This window comes from Lontra canadensis, unplaced genomic scaffold (genome assembly GCF_010015895.1).
Source record: "Lontra canadensis isolate GAN:19392208 unplaced genomic scaffold, GSC_riverotter_1.0 scaffold6, whole genome shotgun sequence".
Taxonomy (NCBI): Eukaryota; Metazoa; Chordata; class Mammalia; order Carnivora; family Mustelidae; genus Lontra; species Lontra canadensis.
The window spans coordinates 25,566,183-25,590,154 of record NW_022631000.1 but is presented as its reverse complement, the minus strand read 5'-3'; the positions used below and the strand labels follow the sequence as shown (position 1 = coordinate 25,590,154).

General features: G+C 36.3%; 1 protein-coding gene across 2 annotated transcripts in view; it reads left to right on the top strand.

Annotated features, from left to right (window-relative positions):
* The first annotated feature begins 5,590 nt into the window (after positions 1–5,590).
* The window catches only part of PLSCR4 (phospholipid scramblase 4), a 45,171-nt gene continuing 26,789 nt past the window's right edge, over positions 5,591–23,972 (top strand). The window contains exons 1-2 of one of the 2 annotated variants that reach the window (XM_032852427.1): positions 5,591–5,638; positions 6,100–6,148. The gene's annotated coding sequence lies outside the window, so the exon portion shown is untranslated. The remainder of the gene's footprint in view (positions 5,639–6,099; positions 6,149–23,972) is intronic. The other variant, XM_032852429.1, reaches the window with a different exon arrangement.

Below are 23,972 nucleotides of genomic sequence, written 5' to 3'. Positions count from 1 at the left end.
TTTCTATGCCCCTCTCCTAGCTTCTGGTAGTTGTTAGTAATCTTTGGTGCTCCTTGGCTTTATACTTACCTCACTCAAATGTCTGCCTGCATTGTCACATGGTACTTCTGTCTGCCTCTGTGTTCCAATTTCCCTGTTCTTATAAGACAGTAGTCATTGGATTAGGAACACCCCAATTTAATATGGTTTCATTCTAATTTAATTACATCTGTAAAGGCCCTGTGTCCAAATAAGACCAATCACATGCACAGGTACCAAGGGTGAGGGTAGTAGGTGATCTTTTAGGGTATTTAATTCAACCCACAATATCCTGCAATGTCAATTTCAGGCAGATTTATAGTACTTTTTTTAAATAGTGGTATGCAAGCACTTAGCAAAAGGAGTGGTGAACCACATTAACCATTTTGAGTTCTCAAATGTCAAAACTCATAAAATGGACACATTTCCCTTTCCTGCTCGTTACTATAAAGAGATCATGAGAACACCATGATGAACATTGTTTTTAAATACATGTAGCAGAAATTTTCATTTTAATTGCTTTGGGCAAGGAAAAAAAAGTGATTACATAACAGGACAGTCCAAGTGGATTTTTAGCCGATTGAACAATTACAAAATTCAGTAATCAATACTGAATTTCTGTCATCCTGAGATTAGCTTCTAGTAATGACTACCAGATTCTTTATCTCAGCATTTGTATCAATGATATGAATGTAGACATAAAAAGAACATAAAAAGTCAAATTTTAATAACAAAATCTAAGAAAAATATAACATGATAGGCTAACAGAATACAAATTCAAATTAACCTTGATAAGCTACATCTAATCTTAGTCACAAGGCTGAGGAGCCAAATGGGTTTAATGAAGGAGATGAAATTATATAAGCAAAATATGAGTTTGTTTCTAAAATAAAAATTCAGTTGCCTATATAGACACCATATCTATAGCTTTAAAGAGGTGGTTTGATGATATCACCTATAAATGGCTAACCAGATTGTATTCTTTAATTGTCATTAAATGATGGGGCACCTGCTTGGCTCACTTGGTTAAGATCAGGTCATGATCTCAGGGTCCTGGGATAGAGCCCTGAATAGGACTCCCTGTTCCCTGCTCAGTGAGGAGTCTGCTTCTCCCTCTCCATTTTTGCGCTTGCTCTCTTTTTCTCTCTCTTAAGTAAGAAAATAAATTCTTTTTTTTTTTTTTTTAATGAATTTCTGGGTGAGACCTCCCTAAATTAGCCCTAAGTAAGCCAGTAAAATTCCAAAAACTTCCATTACATGTGGTCTGGAGAGAAACGATTTCATCACAGGGATTTCTGTTTTTACTGACTTTTCCTGGTTAATGTGCCAGAGAAATTAGTTTGAAAGACAACATTTATGTCAAGTCCATCCGTAAGGAGAAAGCTGACAATGAAGAACTTTACCCTGAAGCATACTGTTGCTGGCATCCTGTTCATATCTAATGCTGCACACAAATAGAAATACTTTCCATTGTTGAAAATACACTCATTAGTTGGAAGGAAAGTTTATTTTCTGGGTCAATGTTATAATATATGAAGACTGTGAGAGCCATGGAATACTTCGACTCCAAAAATTTTGAGAGTAGCAAGGGTTATTGTTGAAAACTGGGCAATTCACCTTATGTTTGCTAGCAAAACCATGAAGCTATTACTCTAGTTGCTGGGAAGAGCTGCTCTCCCATACTCATCTCTCTCCACCCTCAGCTTCAGCCTACTCTCACTTCTTGTTATCTTTGTTTACTTTTTTGTTAAAATTCTTTGGGCTCCATTTCCCTTATCCCTTATATACAGACCTTACCAAAGAACTGAGGTTATCTACCAAATACTAATAAATAAAATTTCTCTAGTATCAGTGAAAAGACAGACTAACTGCAGAGTAACTAATGTTGGGGTTTAATCACCACAAATATACTAGAAATGGTTAATATACTGATAAAGCTAATGTAACTGGGCTCATTAATTCATTGTGTTACATAAGTATAGACCAACTATTAGAAAGCAATTAATAACTCTAAGGAAGGTTATCTCAATGTAGGGAATCTGTAATCATGACAAACAGAAATAGCAGAAAGAAGGTGTTCAATCTCAGGAAGAAAATATTTAAGGAAAAGTGGATAGCAACTTACGAAAACTTAAAAGCTATTAAAGTTAGAAATATATTCTCTTTTGGAAAAAACTATAGACTCAAGAAAAAACAAAGACTGTCTTCTGGATATAGATTTTGATTAATAAAAAGGGCTTTCTAACAGTTTGGTTTATCTAGTAATGAAGGGCCTTAAAAATGTTGAGTCTGTGAGAGTTAAAATGTCAATAATGATAAGTTAGCTTGTACTGGGATAACTCTTCCATTGATAAGAATAATAAATCTGGGGAAAAAAAAAGCCTCACAACTATTTGAAGATATTGGAGAGCTATCAAAGGCTGACCAAAACTAGGGGATTTGACCAGCAAAAGAAGGGAGTTATAATAACTTAGTGAGACGCATGTTTATACAGCCTTTTCCCTGTGGACATTCCCCAGTCCTCAGGTGCAGGCCAGCTAGACCTCAAGTAGAATGCTTTAGTTTTACTGATTTGTGATGTCAGTGAAGAGATTTCAGGCAGCATATTGAGGGTAAGAAGAGAGAGTAGGTGACACAGAGGGAAGAACACTAGTATCTGCCTATAAAAAGCTCTAAAATCCTTGACTGACCATTGAACTACAGATGGGCTGGAGAAACTCCAGTGATGCCAGTAGCAAGTAGCAGCTGAAAGGACTAGACAGAAATTTCAGTTGCTGTTCATGGCAAGGAAATAGAATTTGAAATATGAGTACTGCCAAGGATAGAAGGGCTTGATAAAACCCTCAGGCATTTGACCGACAGGTCTTAAAGTATAAACCAAAGGCTCCAGAAGTTAAAGATGATTTGCCTTTAATTACATGTCAGAGAATGATTAATTCTTGTCAGAGGAAGAAGACAAAAATCAGAAACTCTGTAATATATTATCCTTAACATCTTATACACAATACAAAATTAATATATATCCTAAGAAACAGAAAATTGTGGGTGTCTGTGCTCTGTCAAAACAAAACAAAACAAAACAAAAAAACAACCTACAGAAACAGATCCCAAGGTGAATCACATATTGGAATAGGGTAGTAAGCAGGTATTATAAATATGCTTAATAATGTAAAGAAAATGATGGTCAACATGAATGAACAGGTATGCGATATCAACAGGTAAACAGAAGCTGTGAAAAAGAACCAAACAGAAATACTAGAATTGAAAGTGTAATATCGGTAATGGGCCTAACGGCAGATTGAAATAAGGCCAGTATATTAGGAAGAGCGATCCAAAGAGATTATTCAACTTAAAGAGAAAAAAATTAGAAAAAAGTAAGCAAAGTCTTGGTGATCTATGAGGCAACATTAAGTAGTCTAAGAAACATTTAATTGTATTCACAGAAGGAAAGGAAAGAGCAAGAATGGGCTAGGGAAGTAATTTAAAAATAGTGGCTGAATGTTTACCACTGTTTACCACATGTTTACCATGATCAACGTACATATATCTATGACACTTAGAGGACGCTAAGTAGGAGAAATACAAAGAAAACCACACATCATAAACTAACCACAGAAAACCAAAGCTAAAAAATTTTATCTCAAAATCAATAATATGAATCCCATCAGATAAAAATAGAAGTTAAAACTATAGGGAAAGAAAAAAAAAATCTGTGCACCCAAAATTCTATATCCAGTGAAGAAGTTATCATTAAAATGCATATAAAATGAAAATATTTTTAGATTTAAAAAGCGAAGAGAATTTATCTGTAGCTGTTCCGGACTATAAGAAATACTAAAGGAAATTCTCCAGCCTGAAGTGAAGTGAGATAAGTATCTACAAGAAAAAATGAAGAGCAACAATTATGTATATGGGGGTAAATATAAAAGTTACCTTTTTTCTTCTCTTAATATCTGTAAAAGACAACCAACTGCTTTATCAAAACAATATTTTACTACGTAGTTTATAATTTGAATGCATATAAAGCATGAGAGCAATGGCACATAGTACTGAGGAACCAAAAAGTCCTGTTGCAAATCTTTTCATTTTATATGAAGAAATACAGTATTAACTCTAAGCAGACTGTGGTAATGTAAGCACACCCAGTAAAAACAAAATACAAAGAGATGTAGCTAAGAAGCAAAGCAACTAAAATAGGACTAGTACAAAGAAATAATGAATTTGTCATCCCTTGAATTATTCAAGTAGAAATGTCATCAAATCAGGAATCTCAGAAAGACATGGGTTTGAATCATTTTAATTCCCCTCAAAACTTGTGATTTGGGCATAAGAGGCACTGCCATTAATGTCTTTTCCTGTCCCCCTCAAAGCAGTATGTTTCACAAGACATGTTTTGCTTTTGAATTTTTTTGCCATCTTTCATGTGGCCATTGTGAAAGTTTGCATTCATAAGTTCAATCTCTTGATCATTCATGAATTCAGAACAAAGCTAATAAAAAGTATTATTATTTTGCTGCAGTTTTGGCACCAGCTTCTTTTATGCTTTCCATATAACTTTCTTTATGTATGTAATACAATTATTACTGAGAAATACCATATGAATTTTTAAAACCTATTCTTACATGCATACTAACAAATAGCATACATACAAAGAAAAATGGAAAATTCCAGAACTCCATTCCCATATGCCTTCCCCTATCCAAACTTCTCCCATAGTGGAGCACTGCCAAGTACTCTTCAGAGCTTCATCTAATTTATTTCTGCCCAGCTCTGAGTTTTTTTTATAACGTCAGGGACCTTTTTAGACTCCCCCAGCTCCAGTCAGTGGACTGTGCTTCTCCCCATGGACCATGCGAGCTGAACCCCAGGAGTTTGAAAAAAAAAAAGCATTTGTAGTCAACAATGGTATTAACGAATGACAGTTTTCTACCAAGGTCAAAAAACTAGGCAACACTTCTCCCTTTCTCTTTTTCCTGGACTCCCTCCCTCCAACATCAAATCGGCCTCCTCCAGCCCTGTGGAAAAGCAAACAGAATGCCTGGGCCCGCGCCTGAGTGTTTCCAGGAGCATTGCATTGCCAAGGCCAATTCTCCAAGCCAAGGGGCTGAGGGGTGGGAGCAGATGCAAATTAACCGGGCTCTTGCGAAACAGTGGGTTTCTTCTCTTCCTTTCCGCGCACAGTAATCTCTGTCACAGGCTGTGGAACCGGCCTCCCTGATTAGAGGCAAACGTCGACAGGCCCTTACCTTTCTCTTCACTTCACACTAGAGCTCTGACAACTTTTCTCTCCGTGTCCCCCTCTCCGTCCTTTCTCATTTGGACGCCCACAGCGGTGGCGCTCCGCGCCTCCGGGACAACCCACCCGCGGCGGCCGAGGGCCAAGCGCGGAGGCGGGGTCCGAGGCCCGCGCGGCCGCTCGCCCCGGGGGAGGGTCCAGGCGAGCCGGACCACGCCCCTGAGCCCCGCACCGCCCCCTCCCCTCGGGGCTCTCGTTTGTTTTCCCTTTGGAAAGTCCTCCTCTTCCTTCTCTGCTCCCCCACCCCTCCTCTCTACTCGGTTCCACCGGGAAAGTTAGACCCCGGCCTGGCGTCGCGGGTGCAGGGAGGGCATCGGGCCCGCGGTGAGTGGAGCCGGGGCGGGCGAGGAAAGGGGTCCGGGAGGCTGGAGGGCCGCCTGGGTGGTGAGGGGAGGCCGGAGCTGGCGGACGCGGGGGCGCGCGGCGTCCTGGGCTGGCGCTCGTCCGCCCCCTGTGCCGCGCGGTGCATCCTCAGGTGGGGCGGGAGTTGCGGGGCTCCAGTCGCGCGTCTGCAGGGAGACGCAGCGGGACAGACAGAGCCTCTTTCCAGCCCTGGGGGTTGGGGGTCGGGGCCCCCTGGACGTGAGCGGCTGCGGCCCCGGAATGAAAGCTGTTGGAAAGATCGTTCTGCAAAAGCAAAAATGAGCTCTGGAAGAGTTGGCTGCGCTTCCCAGCCCTCCCCGTCTCCTTTCTAGCGGGTTGCTGGGGGCCGCCCTCGCCACCCGAGAGTCTCTGTCCCGCAGGCCGGGTCCTGCCTGATCCGACTCCCATTGCGTCTCTCACAGGCATTCCCTCCGCGCTGCACTCAGGTACTCCCTCCAGGTGGATTCGCAGGTAAGAGCGTTTGCGGTTACTTTACGAATTTGGCGGGCGGGGGTGCAGGGGTTACGGGAGAGAACCCTGCTCTCATTTAAAAAATGCAGACAAACTAGGGAGGTGTAATTTATTCTGAGGTGTACTTATGATGTTTCTGTAAAAATTAAACGTTTGTGTTTCAAGACTTGGATTTTTCTTTCATTTATTTTCTGGTATTCTTATCTTAGGATCTACAGTTCAGTTGAGTTCTTTATACTTTATTCTATATATTTAAAATGTAGCTACTAAAACGAGTACAGGTGAAGCTATTAGGCATTAAGATTGATTTACACATATATAAAAGATTGATTTCCCACCTACATAAGAGTATGAATTTGGGGCGCCTGGGTGGCTCAGTGGGTTAAGCCTCTGCCTTCAGCTCAGGTCATGATCTTAGGGTCATGGGATCGAGCCCTGCATCGGGCTCTCTACTCAACAGGGAGCCTGCTTCTCTTTCTCTCTCTCTGCCTGCCTCTATGCCTACTTGTGATCTCTCCCTCTCTCAAATAAATAAAAATTTAAAAAAATGTTTTAAAAAAGTATGAATTTAACATTTTACTCCATGGTCTTGGTTAGTTTTGAAATGCTAGCGTCATTTCCATTAGATTGGAAAAGCCAAGAATGCCCCTCATGACATTCTGTGATGTTGTTGTTAATTGTATAGGGCAGTGGTATCAGGCAAGGGAACACATTAACATTCTGACTAGGAAAAAAAGAAACGAAATTATCTCTTTTTATACATAATGTGTTTATGTATCTTGAATGTCTCTAGGAAGCAATTAAAAATATCCTAGAAAAAGCATTTAGTGAAGTGCCCAGTTGCATCTAACAGATATCAATAGATGTTACGTAAAAAAGTACAATAGAACAAAATTAAACATTTAATTTATCCTGAAACAACATGATATTGAAAACGTATTTAGAAAAAGGTCAAACTAGATGGTGAAAATACAATGAATGTGTAAGTAAAAATGCAATAAAATATATTTTTCTAAAGATATAATTCTTTAAGAGAATATATAAATTAAATAGATTCCTAATTGAATTTTTTTTGTTTCTAAGTCAACTGTTTAGGCCATGTGGAAAAACAGTAGTATCTTTTACTACATAATAAAGGGTATTATCAAGGTATAGTGATTAAAATACAATGGAATAAGGAATAGAACAGACAAGACAATGAAACTGAAGAGATAGATTTAAGAATAAAGGAATGCTGTCATTTTATAAACATACATTTTATTTTTTAAAATTATTTTTATTAACATACAATGTTGTTATTTGCTCCAGGGGTACAGGTTTGTGAATCATCAGTCTTACACATTTCACAGCACTCACCATAGCACATCCCCTTCCCAGTGTCCATCATGCAACCACCCTATCCCTCTCCCCCACTTCCCAGCAACCCTCAGTTGGTTTCCTGAGATTAAGAGTCTCTTATGGTTTGTCTCCCTCCCAATCCCATCTTGTATAAACATTTCAAATCATGTGGTGGGGAAGAAATGACATGTAATTGATCATGCTTAAATAATCAGGTATTTATTTGAGAAAACTAATAATAGAACTGGAACTTTCTTACTCTTAGCACACAAATGTAGTCTAGATGACTTATTAATTTTAATCTAAAGGTCTGAAACCTAAAAGTAAAAGAGGAAAACCTAAATGAGTATTTGTGAACATGGCATGTGGGTAATGAGGTTGATAAAAAACCTACAGCCTATTTAGGGACATGATTCTTACTAACAATTCTTATTCAGAAAACATACAAATAGGGGAATTGTTAACAGAAAAAGAGCTAATTATATTAGTATGCCTAGAACTCTAATCAAGATTTTTTAAATCAACAGTCAATTTGAGGACATAAAGAGTCAGTTCAAAGCAAGAGAAATGCAAATGGGAAGCAGTAGCCAGGTTAATTATCCTAAGTGCAATTAAAGTAAGAGTTTGTGCGTATGTTACTGATTTTAAAAGTCTGATAATATTCAGTATTATTGATAATGTGATAAGACAAATACAGTCTAACAAACTCTCAGTGGAAATGTATTGATAAAGCTTTTTTATGGTGATAACTATTAAACTTTTCAAATACTCAGTTATTGGAATTTATCATTCTCTTAAGCATGCAAGTAAAAATCTGTGTCAAAGATGTTCACAGTAGTATTGTTGGTAATACAGAGAACTTGGAAACAGTTTCATAACCATTGGTTGGGATTTGGTTACATAATTTATGGTACATCCAAAGGTGGTTTAATGTATAGTTTAAAACATTTGAGAGCTCTAAATGTTCTAAAGTGGAAATATGTCCAAATTTTAATATTCGTTGGAACACAAAAAACAAGCTGAAACAGTATATATAAAAATAGAATATATACAGTAACATTTTTGTAAATAATAATGTAAAACTAGACTGAATTATATTATGTGTTTCCATGTTCTTCTATAATATATATGTGTCTAAGGAAAAAGTGATGTTATTTTAATAGGATAAATAATAAAATAATAAATAATAAAGATCCTGGAAGTGTATAGTAATTTATATAGAATAATTCCTTTCTGGATATATTAGTTGTCATTCAATGTAGAAAAAATATTTTTTCTTTCATAAAGCTTTCCATATTGTTCTCTTTATTTACTTTGTTTTTGAATGTCCTCTTTCAGCTTCTGCCTTTGAAAATCTCTTCCTTTATTTCCTTCCTTAATATTGAGTGCTATGATGTTTCTTAGAGACACACAACTGAAAACTTTTGCCTGAGGGATTTCACAGTCTGTTAACTTTCTTACAAACAAAAAAATGCAGGAGTGTTCATCTTCGTTATGTACTTCAGCAGCAGTGTATTAAAATGAAAATTAACCTTTACAGTACTTCAGGATGAGAGATGCTTAAAAGGAAAAATAAAATTGGACTACAAGAAGTAAGTACCTCTGTAGTAGCTTTTTGAGTAGGATAGTTTCTTAACTCTAGCTGTGTGACAGCAACCTATTAAGTTGCCACAGTGTGGAACAGAAAGTGACTAAATTCTTCACAGTCATTGGACTTTCATTCATTCATACTGAGCCCACTCAACTATCCAGTTCCCTAGTAACCAAGAAACCCAAAAAAATTAATCAACACAATTATACATACTTACAAGAGCCAAGATTTTGGCTTAAAGTCTATAAAGACTTGGCAGTGTGTGTAAAATATTTCAACTTCGGTGAACTAAATAGTTACAGATACATTACAAGAGAGTATGTTATCAGTTTTATTTTTATTCTTTTTCAGTTCAGATTATAAAATCTATTAGATTATATTCCTTATACAAGAAGGAGAATGTATCACTTAAAAATTTTACAGGGGCGCCTGGGTGGCTCAGTGGGTTAAGCCTCTGCCTTCGGCTCAGGTCATGGTCTCAGGGTCCTGGGATCGAGCCCCGTATCAGGCTCTCTGCTCAGCGGGGAGCCTGCTTCCTCCTCTCTCTCTCTCTCTGCCTGCCTCTCTGCCTACTTGTGATCTCTCTCTGTCAAATAAATAAATAAAATCTTTAAAAAAAAAAATTTTACAACATATTTTGGATTTCTTTTGAACTTCAGAAGAGATTTACTTAGGTTTACCAATGAGGTTTGAGAAAAAATTTAGGTAGGTATTGCATTAGTAAATTGAAGATTTAATTTAGTTTATTAAGATATAATTCCTTTCGAAGATGGATTTTTACTTGGGAAAGAGAGGGCATAGATCTGTAGTTATAAATGGGTGGAAGTGTGGTGAGGGATGTATCAGAATCACCTGGGAAGTGGTTTCAAGCCTCATACACTTAGAGAAAGAAGTCCCCTAACTTTTTGCTTCTCAGAGTGTGATACTAAATTAGCAATGTCAGCATCACCTGGTCTGATATGCTATATGGCATATTTGGAATTGTTCCAAATTTCTTTTATACACCTGCTCATTCCTCCTTTTTTTTCTTTTTAAAGATTTTATTTATTTATTTGAGAGAAAGAGAGGGAGAGTACAGAGAGAGAAGCCGACTCCCCACTGAGCAGAGAGCCCAATGCAGGGCTCCTCCCCAGGACCCTGAGATCATGACTTGAGCCAAAGGCAGATGCTTAACCCTCTAAGCTACACAGGCATCACCCCCTCCTTCCTCCTTGAGAATATTGTACTTGATTGCTAAGCTACAGATTTTTGTGTGGGAAAGAACTTTGGAAATCAGTTTGCTCAAACCTTCATGCTTGTATACCTAGCACATTTTTATTTGTATGTGTTCTATGTGACTAAAGTTCTCTTTACAAAATATTTGCATAGTTTTTTCAGTTTCAAAGTGATGAAAATTTTGTAATATTTACATTCATGAGAACAAACTGGACCATATTATTTAATAACATATATAGCAAATTTGACCTTCTTAAATATTGTTAATATTGGATTAAGAAGGCAGAGAAATTCTACATTTATTTTGGAAATGTTAACATCAAATGATGACTTAGTATTTGGAAAATTTTTGTAGGAAAATTGCATATCATATAATCTTTTAAAAATTTCTACTATGTCAAGTAACTTTGAGTAGCATTTTAGCAAAAATTAAAAAACTATTTAATGTCATAATCTAAGAATATTTACTTTAAAAATACCCTTAGCAACTCAATCCAGCTAAAAAATCTGCTCAAAACACCACTATTGTATTCAACTGTAGAAAGTGTTAATTTTATTTCAATTTTATTATCTCAGTTGTTTTTGTACTGTTTTAATGTTGGAGGTTTATATGCTTATAAAAGTTTTGAAAAGTTTTCCCAGTAGAAAAAAAATAAAAGATCTGCAAATTTGATTATGTCCCAGATTTTTGGAATCATTTTCTTAGTTGTTTGTAATATGTGCATATGCATTCTATGTTTCTATATTTGAATAATTAAATATTCCCGGTAGAAATGTATTTTATCCCTTTACTTAATTTTTTTTTCTTTCTGATGGCAGTGTTAAGCCTTTATCCAAGGAAGGATAATAAGATATTTTTAAACAGGTGATGACTTTATTGAGGCACGATGAGGCAGATTTAGCTGGATTCAGGATACTGTTTGCATTGTGATACATGTGGAAAGTCCTTAAACTATGTATGCAGTGTTTTTACAGAATATTTCATTATTGTGAGAAGAATTGTCCCCACACAGAATCTAATATATGATCATTGCAATAGCTAAATCCCAGAAAGCTATTGACTTTGATAAATTTACCATGGGGACAGTCACATTTTTAAGGGGAGAAGGAAATTGTTAATATTGTGAAGTGGTTCTCCAAATGGAAATGTAAATCAGTCAGTTTGCAAGTAGATAATAAAATATGTTATCAGTAGTATTTCAGCTACCTGAGGAAGTTGCATTAACTGTAGTTGAAACCCACACATGAGGTCGTTCTTTGGGGAAATTGCTATATGAATAACTTGCAGTTTATAAAATCGTTGGAAAATATATATACTTCTGGGAGTTCACCACATTCATGACCTATTGTTATCATTCAGTTCAAAATATTTTCTTATTTCCCTTGAGATGTCTTTTTTTAGTATGGATTATTTAGGAGTGTATTGTTTTTATTTCTAGGCGGTTGGAAATTTTCCCATTACTCTTCAGTTAGTGATTTCCGGATACATTACATTTTCGTCAGAAAACACACTTTGATTGATTTTAATCTTTTGTAATTTTTTTTAAAGATTTAATTTATTTGAGAGAGAGTGAGCGAGCACATGCTGCAGAGTGGGGGAAGGGGCAGAGGATAAGGGAGAAGCAGACTCCCTGCTGAGCGCAGAGCCCACAATGGGTTTTGATCCCAGGACCCTGAGATCATGACCTGAGCTGAAGGCAACCACTTAACCAACTGAGCCACCCAGGCGCCTTGTAATTTTTTTTTTTAAGATTTTATTTATTTATTTGACAGAAAGAGATCACAAGTAGGCAGAGAGGCAGGCAGAAGGAGAAGGAGAAGCAGGTTCCCCACTAAGCAGAGAGCCCAATGTGGGGCTTGATCCCAGGACCCTGACATCATGACCTGAGCCGAAGGCAGAGGCTTAACCCACAGAGCCACCCAGGTGCCCCCACCTTGTAATTTAAAAAAAAAAAATTCTTTGTAATTTTTAAAGGTTTGTTTTATGACCCAGAATATAGTCTGTCTGGGTGAAGTTCCCATGTGTTGAAGAGAACGGGTATTCTGATGTGGTTGAGTGGCGTGTTCTATCAATATTGCTGTTGGTTGATGTTTTAGTTCTTCAGTATCATTGCTGATTATCTCTCCACTGGTGCTATAGATTACTGAAGAAGGAAATAAGTGTTCAAGTCTCCTGCTATAACTGGGGACTTGTCTGTTTCTCCTTTCAGTGCTGTCAGTGTTAGTTTCATGGATTTTGAAGCCATACTTTCAGGTGCAGTGATGTTTAGGATCACTGTATCTTGTTGGTTTGACTCCTATTTTTAAATCCTGGCCCTCTGATCATTTTATTTGCTCTGAAATCTACTTGTGGGATATTAATCAGCTTTTTTTCTTTTATTGACCTTACTGAGATATAGTTTACATATCATACAATTCACTTACCTGAAGTTTATTGCTTTTTACTGTACTCACAGAGTTTCGCAGCCCTCACCACAGTCTAATATTAGAAAATTTTCATAATTCCAGAAAGAAACTCATGCCCAATAGCAGTCACTCTGCATTCCTGTCACTGTTCCTCCAGCCCCTTGGAACCACTAATCTCCTTTCTGTCTTTATAGACTTGCTATTCCGATCAGTTCATGTAAAAGGAATCAGACAGTATGTGGTGTTTTGTGGTGGACTTCTTTTACTCGGTTAATGTTTTCAAGGTTCATTCAAGTTGTATGTATTAGATTTTATTACCATTTACGGCTGAACAATATCCCATTGTCAGGATATACCACTTTTCAAAGTTTATCCCTTCAGCAGTTTATGGACATTTGGGTTCTCCAATTTGGGGCTATTTCAAATAATGCTGCTATGTACACATTTTGCGAAAATGTTTGTTTTTATTTCTCTTGAGTATGAATAGAATTGCTGTCATATGTTTAATTGTATTAACCATATTAAACTCTATGTTTAATCTTTCAAGGAACTGCCAGACTGTTTTCTGGAGCAACTTCACCATTTTGCATTTCCCCCATCAGTGAATGAGGGTTTTCCAGTATCTCCCCGTATTTGCTGACACTTGTTATTGTCTGTCTTTTTGATTATAGCTATCGTAGTAGATGTGAGAAGTTGATGGTAGTTTTGATTTGCATGCCTTTGATGGCTAATGATGTTGAGGATCTTCTTATTTCCTTTTGGCATTCATGTATCTTCCCTGGAAAAGTGTCCAAATCCTATTTTTAGTTGGGTTATTTGACTTTATTAATTGAGTTCTGAGTGTTCTCCCTATATTCTAGATAAAAGTCCCTTACCAGATATACAAATATTTTATCTCATTCTGTGGATTAATTTTTTTTTATTTTCCTGATGGTATTCTTTGAACCATAAACTTGTAAAATTTTGATGAAGTCCAGTTTACTTATTTCTTTTTTGCTGTTGCCTGTGCATATCTGTGAAACCATTGCCTAACTCAAAGTGATGATGATTTGCCCCCATTTTTCTTCCAAAATTTCTTAGTTACCTTTACACTTAGGTTTATGGTCCATTTTGGCTTAATTATTTTGTACAGTATGTTGTAGGGATCCAGATCTGTTCTTTCTATATAGGTACACAGTTTTCCCAGCAGTTTGTTGAAAAGACTATACCTTCCTCATTGAATAGTCTTGGCACCCAATTCTGTTTCACTGGTGTGCATGTCTAACATAGGCCAGTACCACACCATTTGGATTACTGTAGCTTTGTAGTAAGTTTTATTTATTTCTTTGTTTGTTTTTAATATTTTTTTTCCAAATTTTTATTTAAATTCTATTTCGTTAACATACAGTGTAATATTGGTTTCAGGAGTAGAATTTAGTGATTCTTCACTTACATATAACACACAGTGCTCAACACAAGTGCCCTCCTTAATACTCATCACCCATTTAGCCCATTCCCTGCCTATCTCCCGTCCATCAATCCTCAGTTTGTTCTCCATAGTTAAGAGTCTTTTATGATTTGCTTGCCTGTCTTTTTTACCCCTTCCTCTATGTTCATCTGTTTTATTTCTGAAATTCCACATGTGAGTGAAATAATATGATATTTGTCTTTCTCTGACTGACTTATTTTGCTTAGTGTAATACAGTCTAGCTCCATCCACATCATTGTAAATGGCAAGATAATCATTTTTTGATGGCTAATTTTATACACACACACACATACATATACATACCACACCTTCTTTATCCATTCATCAGTCAGTGGACATTTGGGCTCTTTCCATAATTTGGTCATTGTTGATAATGCTGCTATAAACATCTGGGCGCATGTGCCCCTTCAAATCAGTATTTTTGTATCCTTTGGGTAAATAGTAGTTCAATTGCCGGGTCATAGGGTAGCTTTATTTTTAACTTTTTGAGGATCCTCCACACTGTCCAGAGTGGCTGCACCAGTTCACATTCCCACCAACAGTATAAGAGGGTTCCCCTTTCTCTACATCCTCATCAGCATCTGTTGCTTCTTGTGCTAATTTCAGCCATTCTGACAGGAGTGAGGTGGTATCTGTTGTGGTTTCGATTTGTATTTCCTTGATGATGAGTGATATTGAGCATCTTTTTATGTGTCTTAACCATCTGGATGTCTCTTTGGAAAAACTGTAGTAAGTTTTAAAATAAAGAAGTGTGAATCCTCCATCTTTGTTCTTTGTTTTTGAGATTATTTTGGCTTGTTATAGTTGTCTTTTGTTTTCATATGAATTTTATGTTTAGCTTGTCAATTCCTTAAAAAAGGCAACTTTGATTTTGATAGAGATTATGTTAAATGTATAGTTGAATTTGTGGAGTATTGCCATCTCAACTATGTACTTTTATTTAAATCTGATTTATTTCAACATTATTTTTTAGTTTTCAATACACAGATTTTATACTTTTTCATTGAATTTATTCCTGCATGTTATTTTTTGATACTTTTGTAAATGGAATTGGTTTATTTGTTTGATTCATTGCCAGTGAATAGAAGACATCTGATTTTTGCCTATTGATTTTATGTCCTGCCACATTGTTGAATTTGTTTATTTCTTCTAATAATTTTTAGCAGTTCCTTGCGAATGTCTGTGTGTAAGATCGGTCACTTTCTTCATTCCTAATCTCAATACCTTTTGTTATTATTTTTTTCTAACCTAACTGGCTAGAAGTTCTAGTACAGGGGCACTTGGGTACCTCAGTCAGTTAAGTCAGTTAAGCATCTGCCTTCCACTCAGGTCATGATCCCGTGGTTTTGGGTTGGAGCCCTGTGTCCAGGCTCCCTGCTCAGTGAGAAGTCTACTTCTCCCTCTCTCTCTTTTCCCCAAATAAATAAAATCTTAAAAAAAAAAAATAGAAGTTCTGGTACAGTTGAATTAAAGAGGTGATAGTGGACGTTCTAGTCTTATTCTTTGGTCTTAGGGGAGCACATTCAGTGTTTCTCCATGGAGTATAATCTTAATCATGAGGCACTTAATAGATGCTTTTTATCAGATCAAAGAAGGTTTGTTCCATTTCTAGGTTGTCCACTGGTGGTGTTTGTTTGTTTGGTAAAGAAGAGGTACTGAATTCTGTCAAATACTTTTCTGCATCTATTGAGCTGATTGTGTTGTTTTTTATTTTTTATTATTTAATCATTCCTTGATTTTTGTATGTTAAACCAGTGTCTTATTACTGTTATAACTCCCACTTGGTCATGGTATAGAAATCTTTTTATATGTTGCTGTATTCGGTTTCCTAGTGTTGAGAATTTTTGTATCTATAGTCATAAGGGATTTTAGTAAGCTTTCTTTTCTTGTGAGGTCTTTGACTTTCATATCATGGTCATAGTGACTCGTAGAATGAGGTGGAATATGTTCACTTTTATTTCTTAGAAGAGTTTATGAAGGATTAGTATTTATTATTAAGCATTTGGTAGAATTCACCAAAGTGAATCTGTTCCTGAGATCTCTGTGTTGAAATTTGATCACTAATTCATTCTCTTGTTATGATTCTATTCAGGTTTTCTTTTTCTTCTTCAGTTAGTTTTGGTAGATTATATCTTTCTAATAATTTGTCCATTTTATCTAGTGTATTTAAGTTTTTGATATATGGTAGTTCATATTCTTTCTTTTTTTTTTTTTAGCAGTTTTTTTTCCAAGATGTTATTCGTTTATTTATTTGACAGAGAGAGAGAGATCACAAGTAGGCAGAGAGGCAGGCAGAGAGAGAGGGGGAAGCAGGCTCCCTGATGAGTAGAGAGCCCAATGTGGGGCTTGATCCCAGGACCCTGAGATCATGACCTGAGCTGAAGGCAGAGGCTTAACCCGCTGAGCCACCCAGGCACCCCATATTATTTCTTTATAATTCCTTTTTTCACTGTATAGTTGATAGCAATATGTCTCCTTTTGTTTATGATTTTAGTAATTTGAGTCTTTCTTTTTGTATTCATTAGTTCAGCTAAACGTTTGTCAGTGTTGTTGATCTTCTCAAAGCAAAAATGGTTTTTGTTCACTTTTTTTTCTTTTTTCTATTTTTTTCTTTCTACTTGAATTTTTACTATTTCTTTTCCTTCTGCTTGTTTTGGTTTTAATCTGTTAATTGTTTTTTATTTTCTTAAAGTGGAAGATTGGGTTATTGATTTGAGAGCCATTGTTTTAAAAACATGTGCATTAACTAGTATAAATTTGGGTCTAAGCATGGAGCTAGCTGCATTTTATAAGCCTTTGGCATTTTGTATTTTCATTTTCATTGATCTCAAGGCATTTTCTAATTTTCCTTGTGAATTTTTTGCTAATTTGTTGCTTATTGAGAAGCGTATTGTTTAATTTCCATGTATTATGAACTTGCCAAATTTTGTTCTGTTTTTTATTTCTAAATTTAATGTCATTGTTTTCAGAGAAGATTTTATATGATTTCAGTCTTTTAAGATTTTTTGACGTTTGTTTCATGGAGTGATGCATGATCTTTCTTGGAGAATGATCCATGTACACTTGAGAAATATGTCGTCTGGTATTGTTGGATGCAGTGTTCTATCAATGAGTATTAGGTTTAGTTCATAAAAATGTTCAGGTCTTCTGTTTCCTTATTGATTTTCTGCCCAGTTGGTCCATTCATTATTGAAAATGGGATATTGAAGTCTCAAACTATTATCGTTGAATTGCCTGTTTCTTCCTTCACTTCTGACCAGTTTTGTTTGTGTATTTTGTGGCCCTCTTGTTATGTACACATGTATATATAATTGTTCCATTTTCCTGGTGAATTGATCTTTTTATTAGTGTGAGATATCTTCTTTGTCTCCCGTAATAGTTTTTGTCTTAAAGTCGATAGCCACTGTACTTTTGGGTTAGCACTTGCTCGCATGGTATTTACCTTTTGATTCTTTTACTTTCAACCTGTTTGTTTTTTTTTTTTAATCTAAACTGTGCCTCTTATATGCTACATATAGTTGGGCCATTTTTTTTTTTTCCTTTTATACCCATCCTGCCAATCTTTGCCTTTGATTGAATTGTTTAACCCATGCCTATTAAGGTAGGATTTATGTCAGACATATTCTTTAAATTTTTTAATTTGAGTATAATTAACACACAGTGTTACACTAGTTTTGGGTGTACAGCACAGTGATTCAACATCTCTATGAGTTATGTTATGCTCACCAAAAATGTAGCAACAGTCTGTCACCACACACCTCTATTGCAGTATCACTGGCTATATATCCTTATGCTGTGCCTTTTATTCCTGCGACCTATGCATTCCATAACTGGAAGCCTGTATTTCCCGCTCCACCACACCCATTTCTGCCCATCCTCCATCCCCCTTCCCTCTGGCAGCCATCAGTTCTCTGTATATATAGGTTTGATTTTGCTTTTTGTTAATTTGTTCTGTTTTTTAGATTTTACATATGAGTGAAATCATATGGTTTTCATTTTTCTCAGTCTGACATATTTCACTTAGCATCATACCTTCCAGGTTCATCCATGTTGTTGCAAATGGCAAGAGCTCATCCTTTTTTATGGCTGCATAATATTCTGGTACCACACGTGTGTACACTCACGCATGCACGCACACACATATCACATCTTCTCCATGCATTCATCTACTGATGGAAACTCAGCTGCTACTTGTTTTCAGTTTGTCTTAACATTCCATCTTTCTTTTACATGTTTGCTTGGTATGTCTTTTCTTTTTCCTTTTAGTCTACTTTGTTGTTACATTTGAATAAATTTCTTTTAGAGAGCATGTTATTGGATCATTTAAAAAATCCATTTATCAATTTTGATAATATATGTCTTTCAGTATGTTTAGTACATTATATTTAATGTAACTATAGCTGTATTTGAATTTATACTTGCTTGTTTTCTTTTTCATTCTTCTGTGTCTCATTTCCTGTCTTTTTTTTAGCAATTCAATCTTTTTATATTTAATCTGTTATTATGTTCTGGATTATATCTTTTGAGCAGTGCTTTTAGTGGTGGCTCTCAACACATGAGTTGAGACCTTTCTGGTCTTTTGTACATATGTACTGTATCCTGGATATTGTATTTTGAATATTATGTTAAAAGATTCAGAGTCTTATTTAGAAGCTATGCAGGAAATTGATTTTCTCATTGTTTTGGCAGGCAGTTGACTCCTTTGGGTTCAGGTCATAAGTTCTGCCAGACTTCTTCTGTATGTTGTGATTTGAATGTCAGTTTTCATTTTTATGAAACGTTGGTCATGCTATTTAGATCTCTTTTGCAGTCCAGCAGCCAACCTGACACCTGGACTGCAGTCTCCCTTCAGTTCTCAAAGTTTTTGTTAAGATCAGATCCATGGGGGCGCCTGGGTGGCTCAGTGGGTTAAACCTCTGCCTTTGGCTCAGGTCATGATCCCGGGGTCCTGGGATCAAGTCCCACATCGGGCTCTCTGCTCAGCAGGGAGCCTGCTTCCACCTCTCTCTCTGCCTGCTGCTCTGCCTACTTGTGATCTCTGTCTGTCAAATAAATAAAATCTTTGGAAAAAAAAATAGATCGGATCCATGCATGCATCACTTAGGGATTAACCCAGAAGTTTATAAATAACTTTACTAGGACACTTTCTGAAGCTTCCTCTTCACTCCAATCTCCTTATTAGCTTTCTGGGCCTCTCCATTTCAATTCTTGTGCCAGAAAAAAAATGTTTTATTTTTACTTTTTTGTTGCTGTGTACTTCCCACAAATTAATTTGTATACGAGACCCAGTTATAGGAGGACAGAGAGAAAAGAGAAACAAAGGAAAGAGTTTCTCCCCATCCTTTTGGGACCACAGCTCCTTGTATCCAGAGGAAGATTCCGCTAGGCATCTGTGAGCCTCCTAGGATACAATCACTCCTTTCTCCACAGTGGAATTGCCAGGATCTGGGACATGAGAAAGTGAGAAAAAGAAAAAAATATTGAGAAATTCCCCTATCCTCTGCTTCCTCTGGAGTTTTCTCTGCCCCTGGTGCCTACCGTACCTACCGTGTTTTAGACTGCCTTAAAACCTGTCAGGGCAGGGATACCAGAAGAAGATTAGGAACCTGATTCTGGTCTATGGTTCTTCCATTTCTGGCCTTCTGCCATGCTCTTGCACGGCATTTCTAGAGTCTTCAAGTAGCTACCTAATCCTTCTGTCTGGGCTAAGTCATGGCATCCATTGGGAGAGACAGGATGCTATAGGTTTACTAGATCTTACCCAGACCTGAAACAGGTGATCTGTTATGAATTTTTTTCTCTGGGTTCAGAATTTCTTCCTAAATTATACATATATTCCCCAAACCTTACAAAATGGGAGGTGAGAGGGAGCTCAGTGGAAGGGCCTATTTTCATATTATAGAATGCAGTAGTAGGAGAATTGGGCAATTTGAAAGCAATGTGAGGGTGGTGGGATAGGAAAGACAGTGCAGCAAGAAGACAGAAGGCAATTTTCAATGGGATTTAGAAAAGTAATCCGGCCTCTGATGAGGGTATTTGAAATCATAGTTTCCCCAGGTCATAAAACTGATAAATAAATAAAATTTATTATTTAAATTTATTATTTAAACTCTGAGATTCTCTTTCCTTACCTGTGTAATGAAAGTCATAATATCCACTTCACTCAAAATATACAAAGTTCCTGGCACCTCCTCAATAATTAATAAATGATATCTAAAATTGTAACCTAGTGAAACTGTTTTAAATATATTATATTGGTTTATTTGGGGGTCTTAATTAATCAGTGGTAACCTCTCAGTTCTCTACAGCTAACTGCTTCTTTAAATAGTACCTTAAATTTCCTCTAAAAAGTATAAAAATTTTTCAATTAAAAAGAATCATATTTTCTATTTGGCCTCATTCCAGTTTGTTTTACATTGGAATGTAACGATGGTTTATCTGAGAATTTGGAAACATGACTGGTTTGCTTATTTCCAGCTCTGTGGTTTAGTATTATGATATATTTAAGTATATAAATAACATATAAATAGATGAGAGTATACAATATATATACAGTGTAGGTAAGTAGTATGAAAATTTACCATTTTCAGCTGTTTCTATGTAGCAGGGTTGTAGAAGTCATATGTGGTCAAGAGAATTACATTTTATAATTTATGAGAACAATGTAATAATATAGACTAATGCAAAAGTGACAAAAATGTGCATATTAAGGGAACTATCTCCATGTGGGTCAGCTAACATTCAAAAAGCCCTTACATAAAGAAATTTAATTTAATTCTAAATTTATTTAGAATACACAACAGCCTTTGCTTTTTAATCCAGAGGAACTGATGTATGTAAAGTATGTTACCCTGTGATCTGTCATGATCCAGAATATGTAGGGAATTAATATAAGCAAAAATTTCTTCCTTTAGGAAACCTATCTTCCAGTTAGGGCTTCCACCAAAATTTAATCTTCTTTAAAGCCCTTATCTTTCCAAAACTGTTTATGCTGTGATTCCTGCTAACTTTCTCTCTGTGTTCTCTCTAAGCTTCCTTACCAGGAGGCTCACTCTCAACTAGCCTACCTGCTTTTCTTCACTCTCCACCACGTGGCACCACCTCCAAAACAGAAAGTGTTTTCTTTTTGGTCCATCGAGTCTCTTGGGCCACAGTAGAATAGCTGAGACCCCAGTACTTCCTTTTAGAAACATGATCTCCCCTTGGGCCGGTTTCGCAGGGAGCATTATCTTCCTTGGCTTTATTTATGTCATGAGACATCTTACTGCTGAATTTTTTGTGCGAAATGAATTCTTCACTTATCATATTCAGTTAAGTAAGTAGACTGAGTTTCACATTTATAGCTAACATTATCCTTGGAAATCGCACATATGCATTAGTGTATTTATAATCCACAAAACTTTAGCTGAGCCAAAATAGATGGATTAATATAAATGTATCACCATTACTGTAAGAACATTTCAAATACCACACCCACCTATTTATGAAATGAATTTCATATTCAAGAAGAAGCATATTTGAACTAGTTGTTTCTGCCTGTTAATTCTACTGTCTATCACCAGAAACAGGGAAAAGTAGCTCATTAGATTGTATTTATTTTTCTCTTGTTTCTCCAACCCACCCTACTGCAGAGGTGGGGTTCACCAGAAGAGTTCTGGTGTGGCTGCAGGTATGGATAAGAGGAAGGCACGGGTGTAGCAGCAACATGCTGTAGCCTGCGGGGAACTGGATTACTGGCCAGTTGCTGACAGTACTTCTTAATGGCTGTGCAACCTTGGGGAAAAGACAGTACTTCTTCATGGCTGTGCAACCTTGGGGATAAGCTTTTCTGTGCCTCAGTTTCCACCTCTGTTATAGTACCTCTCTTATAAAGCTTTTTATGAAATTACTATCTGTATACTGCCTGTGAAGATATCTTTAAAGTGTTTTCATTAAATACAATTTAAAGAAAAAAGAGGTCATCAATAATAGATCAGATTTTGATTTGGCATATTAGCCATAAAAATAATAATCAGTTCTTGGACATCCCAGCCTTTTTCATCCATTAATGGGAGATTTAAAAAGGTTTAAAAAAAAAAAAAGCAAAGGAACACATAATAAGTTTAGTGAATTTACTGCAAAAAATATACTTAAACTCTAAATGTGTAAGATTTAGGGAGATTTAGCAGCCATGTTTTTGGATAGTCCAGTCAAATCTGATTTGAATTAGTCTGTTCACCAGCAGTGATTTCCCAGAGGTGACCCCTGAACATGTGTGTTAATTTGGATTTTCTTTCAGAAGGGTAGAGCTATTTTAATATTCAATCCAGAATCCATAAGCAAGCGAAATAGAAACACAATGCTCCTGTTGCCTTTAAACCCTCCAATTTGGGGGGCTCTTTCTCTGGGCATCCTTCAAATTTCCATTTGTCTTTGTCTTGCCTCATTCAAAGAAGTGAATAAAAGTTTTATGTTTTATTACCAAGAGATATTTAAAGGGTCACTTAAAAAAGGAAGAATCAACAATCCATTTGAATGTGTAAATAAAAGTTCCTTCCATACAGGTGTGAATACCTGCTATTTTGTAATATTTCCACATGAGTGATTCTCTAAAAATCTGTAAGGCACCATATCAGTTAAAATTTCTCTTTAAGGAAACACAGTATTTTTAATATTTATTGAATTAAGAATTATGTTTAATGGCATGGTAATACAAAAGAAATTTTTCACTTAGCAAATTGGCAAAGTTTAAAAGGAGGTAATATGTATTAACACTGAGATGGTCAATCACATGATTTGGGTTTAAACTGAAGGAGGCTTGCTAAAAAGAAAATAATTTGGCAGAGTGTTCCCTAAGTTTTAAAAACATTCACCTATAGAACACAAATCCTTCTTAAATTATTTAATTATAAGGTGTGTGTACCAACATTTATGTAAATGGAAATTTTATAATATTAGTCACAGTACTAGAAAGGTGTGAACAATAAAAATGGAATAGTTTGAATAAGTGAAGATAATCTTTGGTACCTTGCATTTAAACACTTACATTTGTTAGTTCACAGTATTTCTAATATTTATTATAAAACCCCCCATGCATTCACGCAGAAACATAAAGTCATGCACACATATACACACACAGGACACCAATATTTTAAGAACACTTATTTTTGGAAGTTGGTTTAAGAGTTATGTTCATTTCTTTATACTCACCGATGTTTTACAAATGACGATGTTTTACTGTTGTGATGAGAAATATATATCTGTACCTCTATTTGTAATAGTTTAGCAGCTCTTTCAAAAATCTAAGCACTAACCACCCAAAATTAGCACAGACTCCACAAGTTTAAAGATTCAGTCCCCAGTAAGACTGCCTCCACTGAAGATACCAGCTGTAATTTTCAGGGATCCCCAGGTCACCCACACTTCTGAGCAACTGGCTACAAATGTGGGGGTTCTCATCATGCTCTCATTCACTAGAATGACTCAAAGAATTCTAAGTACTACATTTACATCGCAGGTTTTATTATGTTAAAATCAGGACCAGCCAAGGAAAGAGACATATTGGGTAAGATCTGGTAGGGTTTCAGATTTGAAACTTTCATGCCTCTTTTCTGTGGAGTCAGAAAACTTCCCTTCCCAACATACTGATGTGTTCACCATCCAGAAGCTCACTCAAGCTTCACTGGCCAGAGTTTTTATTGGGTTTTCACTACAGAGGCATGGTTCCTTGATTCTTTAACCAAGTGGTTGAACTAAGTCTCCAGCCACTCTCATCTCCCCAGAGGATAAGAGATAAGTAAAATATAACATAGCTCAAAATATCACCC